The sequence below is a fragment of the Triticum aestivum genome, chromosome 1D (assembly GCF_018294505.1).
Source record: "Triticum aestivum cultivar Chinese Spring chromosome 1D, IWGSC CS RefSeq v2.1, whole genome shotgun sequence".
Classification (NCBI taxonomy): domain Eukaryota; kingdom Viridiplantae; phylum Streptophyta; class Magnoliopsida; order Poales; family Poaceae; genus Triticum; species Triticum aestivum.
Window position 1 is genome coordinate 57,707,233 of NC_057796.1, and position 5,524 is coordinate 57,712,756.

Genomic DNA, 5,524 nt, shown 5'->3' on the forward strand with positions numbered 1-5,524 from the left:
AGAGGTGGATCAAGACTTTTTAAACCCAACCATTTGGTCAATTGTGCATTAAATATGGCCTAGTATTTTAGAAAAATTATTTGGTCCAATTTTGCAACAATTATTTGGTAGGTTCTTCACAAGAAAACCACCTTTTGGGCACTCGAAAAAAGGAAAACGGGTATTTTGTGGAATGAAAATGAAAACTCCCCAGATCAACATTGTTTGTCATCACAAGATACACACATGTGCACAATATTATTTATTTTTAACAAACTATAAGTGGTTAATATGTTGAATGTTTGCCCTAAATAAAAGGATAAAAACTACAAGAGAAACATAAGATGAATTCTGATTGGTGGAATCCGTTGTGGCATGGATTGATGACGTGGAAAACATCCATCCATCCGTCCACCCATACATCCATCCATCCGTCCATCCAACCCACTGCAGCCTATCTCTCTCTCACACGCGCGTGAACCCTAGCCGATCCAGATCCCTCCCCGCCCCCACTCCTCTCCCCCGATCCAGATCGCTCCGGCGGAGCTCGTCGCCATTCCCCACGCCCTCCTCCTCTCGCCCCTCCCCTTCCCACTCCCGATAGCAACGGCCGACGGCCTCATCGCGGCGCAAAATCCCCCACCACCATGAAGCCAGCGAGGATGTTCCCGTGCCGGCCGCTGGTGTCCCCGCAGCTGCCGCGGGCCCTCGCAGCCGCGGCGCATGTCTCCGTGCGGCGGCTGCCGTGGCCGTCGACGTCGCTGCGCGTGGTGTGGTGCATGCCCAAGGAGCGGCGGGTGCGGATGGTGGCAAAGCAGATCCAGCGGGAGCTGGCGGACATGTTAACCCGCGACCCCGTCATGCCGCGCGCCGTCCTCCCCGAGGCCGCCCTCGGCGCCGACCGCTACCTCTCCTCCGTCACCACCGTCGCGGACGTCGAGCTCTCCAACGACCTCTAGGTCACGCTCGGGCCCTCCCTAGAAACGATGCGGCTGCGCCGCAATCTGGGATGCTGAGTTCCTTGTCTCTGCTCCGGTCTGTGTCTGCAGGTGTGCAAGGTGTATGTGTCCGTGTTCGGGGACGAGAGGGGGAAGAAGGTGGGCATGGCCGGGCTCAAGGACAAGACCAAGTACGTCAGGAGCCAGATTGGCAAGCGGATGAAGCTGCGCCTCACGCCCGAGATACGGTTCATCGAAGACGAGTCCATGCAGCGCGGAAGCAGGGTATGCTTGATTCTGTTTTTGTCAGACATTGGCGTGTTACGAAGTGCAATGTTTGTTCCTCTGTTGCCAAAAACATACTCATCTAGCTGCACCATCACCACGAGCTTTCACCCCTGTGCTCGTGTCATGTATAGCATAACCCACCTGTGTCACACCAGATTGATTTTGATGGTTTAACATAACAAGTACAACAAGGAGATAGTTTTGTTTTCACTGTGCTAGTCCTAAACCTGACTAAAAAGCACTGTACGTAGGCACTGAAAGGCAGCTGGAAGTCTTTTATGGGAGTATGTACTTCTCTTATCTATTATGGGAGTATAAACTTAATAGACAGAATAAAGAGAAGAGAGTGTACTTAAACAACACATCTTTTATGGGATTATATACTTGTATCATACAATAGCATCATGTAACACCCCGGATGTAACTTTCCATATTTGTAACTCCAACTCTTGCCATTTTCGGCTATGTGTTATGATATTCCCTCCGTGGTCGGGTTTTGTCTTTCGTTTTGCATTTTGTTCATGTCATGCATTTCATATCATGTCATCATGTGCATTGCATTTGCATACGTGTTCGTCTCATGCATCCGAGCATTTTCCCCGTTGTCCGTTTTGCAATCTGGCGCTCCCATCTCCTCCGGTGCACCCCTCTTGTTTCTTTTCGTGTGCCGGTGTCAAATGTTCTCGGAATGGACCGAGGCTTGTCAAGTGGCCTTGGTATACCACCGGTAGACCACCGGTCAAGTTTCGTTCCATTTGGAGGTCGTTTGGTACTCCAACGGTTAACCGGGCATCCGCAAAATCCATTTGTGTGTGCAGCAAAACCCCTCTCTAAACAGCCCCAAAACCTCTCTAAGTCTCCGCCATGCTCTCGGTCGTTCGATCCTGATCGTGTGGGCGAAAACCGCACCTCATTTGGACTCTCCTAGCTCCCTCTAGCTATATATTTGCACCTCCCCCGAAATACATCCGTAGTCCAAACCCTACCCTTCTTCAACCTCGCGCCCAGACAAAATTCCCCGCCGCCAGACGTGTCCGCGCCGCCGTCCCCGACGAATCCCGCTGCGCCACGTGGCCCGCCGCTGCCCGTACCGTGCCGGCCCGCGGAGCCCAAGGAGGGCCCGCGCGAGCCCGCGTCTCCGCCGCCTCGCCGCGCCTCCGCCCGCAGCGCCGTGCCTCTTCCCCACCTCGCCGCCGTCCGCCGAGCCCGGCCGCCGCCAGCGTCGGCCCTGCCTCCGCGCGCTGCCCGGCCGGCGCCGCCCTCCTCCGCCGCCGGCGTCGTCGCCTCGCCTCCTCTTCCTTCGATGCCGTCGCCGCCTTCCTCTCCTCTCCCGTCACCGGCCGGCGAGCACTGAGCCAGATCCGATCGAGAACACTGCGTGCGTTGACTTTCTCGAGACCCCGAAAATTCCTGTCTTTGATTTTTTTAAATAAGTACCCCTGTTCATCATGGCAGAACTCTCTGCATATAGCTCCGTTTTGTGCGTGTAATATGTCAAATTGTTCGCCTCGTGATGTTCTACATTTTGTTTAATTGCACCATGTTCATTTGGAGCCATCTTGATGCCCAAATCTCTGGTGCAAGAGTGCTAGTTGCTGTTATCTGCTGGTTCTTATCAGAACTTGGAGATTTGCTATTTTTGTATCATTTTATCTGTGCATCTTATGGGCATGAGCTCTACATGTGTTTTGTTGTATGCCATGCCATCTTTCGAGTGGTGTATGCCATTTATTTTTGTGATATCTTTGGTGACTAGCACAAGCATGCAAACTAGGCTCCATAATGTTTCTGATTTCACGGACTTAGTATTTTCTCCAAGTCTTTGTCTGCTGTTATTTTGTTCCCATGTAAACATGATGCTACAGAGAGATCCATGCATATTTTGGAGATGTTCAGTAAAGATGTTTTGTGGATATTGTTGTAATTGTTCCATTCCTGCCTTTGTTTGCAATTATGGAGTGCCATAGCATGACTCAATCTTGGTCTCCTTTTGCTATAAAATATTTCTGGCAGATTGTTTACGTGTTATTCAATTTTTCCAAGCTTGTTGTAGTTGATCCATACATGATATGCATTTGTTCTTGCTATGGATAGCTTCGTAAACATGCCATCTTGCTGTAGGTATGCTTGTTTTGTCATGCAGTTCTTTGTGGTGAGTGCATCAAGCTCACCAAGATGCCTTCATATTATTGTTTTTGCCATGCTCTGTTTTCTGCTGTCTGAAAACTGTTAACGAAACTTGCTATGTTTACATGGTTTCCATCATATCTTCTTGTCCTTTTTGGCTTATGGCCAGTAAGAGACTTTTGTCATATGCATTTAGTAGAACACTGCCATCCCTTGTTTTTCTATGTTAAGTTCCTGTAGCATGTTCATTTCGTGCTCTGAACATTGCTACCTGATGCTGTTCTCTGCCATGTCCAGTAATTTCACCAAGTCTGTGAACCTGTTATCTTTTGCACTTTTGCCATGCTTGTTTGAGCCTGTTATGTTGTGATCTAGCCAAAGCTCAGTGTTCATCTCTTGTCAAGCATCTCCTGTAGATTACTGTCATATGCTTTGTTGCTATGTTGGGGTGCTGTAGCATTGTTACTTGTTGCATTTTAAGTGCTATCATGCTGTTAATCGTAGATTCGTGTCATTCTTGTTTTGCATGCCTTTTGCAAACCGTGCATCCGTTTCCGGTGATCCTTACATCGATTTCAACCGAAATCATCTCATCTTTCCAGTGGCATGCTTGGTTTGCCAAGTTACTGCCTTGTTCATCATTTGTCTTCCGGAGCACGCATATGCATCGCTTATCATATCTTGCATATCATTCATGTATTGCATCATGTTGCTTGTGCATTTCTCGTCATTGATTGTGGTTCCGTTGCTTGTGTTCTTGTCTTGGGTAGAGCTGGGAGACGAGTTCGTGAGCGAGGACCCTGTTGAGTACGCTTACGAGGATCAAGCTTTCGTCAACTCTGAGAACCTTGCAGGCAAGATGACCACCCCTCGATATCACTTCTATCTTTGCTTTGCTAGTTATTCGTTCTATTGCCATGCTCCGCTACCCGCCACTTGCTATATCATGCCTCCCATATTGCCATGTCAGCCTCTAACCATCCTTTTCCTAGCAAACCATTGTTTGGCTATGTTACCGCTTTTGCTCAGCCCCTCTTATAGCGTTGTTAGTTGCAGGTGCCGATGATACCAGTGCAGGTGATGCAACTGAGCTCAAGTGGGAGCTCGATGAAGATCTTGTTCGTTGTGTTGTTTCGTTTTATGTTGATCAGTAGTGGAGCCCAGTTGGGACGATCGGGGATCTAGCAGTTGGGTTGTCTTCTTTCTTTTGGTTCCGTAGTCGGACCTATGTGTGTACTCTGGATGATGTATGTTTTATTTACGTATGTATTGTGTGAAGTGGTGATTGTAAGCCAACTCTTTACCCCATTCTTGTTCATTACATGGGATTGTGTGAAGATGACCCTTCTTGCGACAAAACCACAATGCGATTATGCCTCTAAGTCGTGCCTCGACACGTGGGAGATATAGCCGCATCGTGGGCGTTACACATCAGCTCATGCATTTTCAATTCCTCGTCGAGGTGATACCGGATTGTTCTGTTCATATTTGTGGTGATTCTCGTACAAAGATGTATTTCTCTTGGATTTATGTCTACAGAAGCTGCATGTAGAATTGTGGTCTCTTACCTTTTTCATAGAAAGTAAAAGGGAAAAGGTTAATTTTATCTATTAACATGGCCATACTAGAAGGTTAATTTTATCTATTAACATGGCCATACTAGAAGGTTAATTTTTTTAAACAGATATCAAGGGTAATTTGAGTTATTCGTCATCTCCAAAAGCGAAACTGCTGTAGTTCTGCTGACCAACCCGCGTGTTTCACTTCAGGTGTGAGGAGGAGCCTGTGGCTGAGACTGCATCAGGACAGATGCTGCAACCCATCACAGCGAGTTCCTCAGCCTCTGTTACGGCCGATGCAACAGTTACTCAGGACACCATTCATGCCTCGCTTCCACTTCTACATTTGCTTTCTCTGTTCTAGTTACTTATGTGATTTATTCATGTAGAATCTCTACATTATGCCAATAGTTGCCTGTACCATTGTTCTACTATCTGTGTGATGCTGAACAACATGCTCTTAATCTGTTGCTAAATTCTGTGTACTTAATATGCCAATAGCTAACATGTATTATGTGCCAATATGCCAATTGTTGCTGCTGTATTCTGTGTACTTGTGATGTACTCCGTAGCTGACGTGTGGAATCTCTACTTAATATGCCAATAGCTGACATGTAGAATCTCTACTTAATA

The 5,524-nt window shown here is 47.6% G+C and overlaps 1 pseudogene; it reads left to right on the forward strand.

Annotated features, from left to right (window-relative positions):
- Positions 1–641: 641 nt before the first annotated feature.
- LOC123157790 (probable ribosome-binding factor A, chloroplastic) lies at positions 642–5,255 on the forward strand (annotated as a pseudogene).
- Positions 5,256–5,524: the final 269 nt, after the last annotated feature.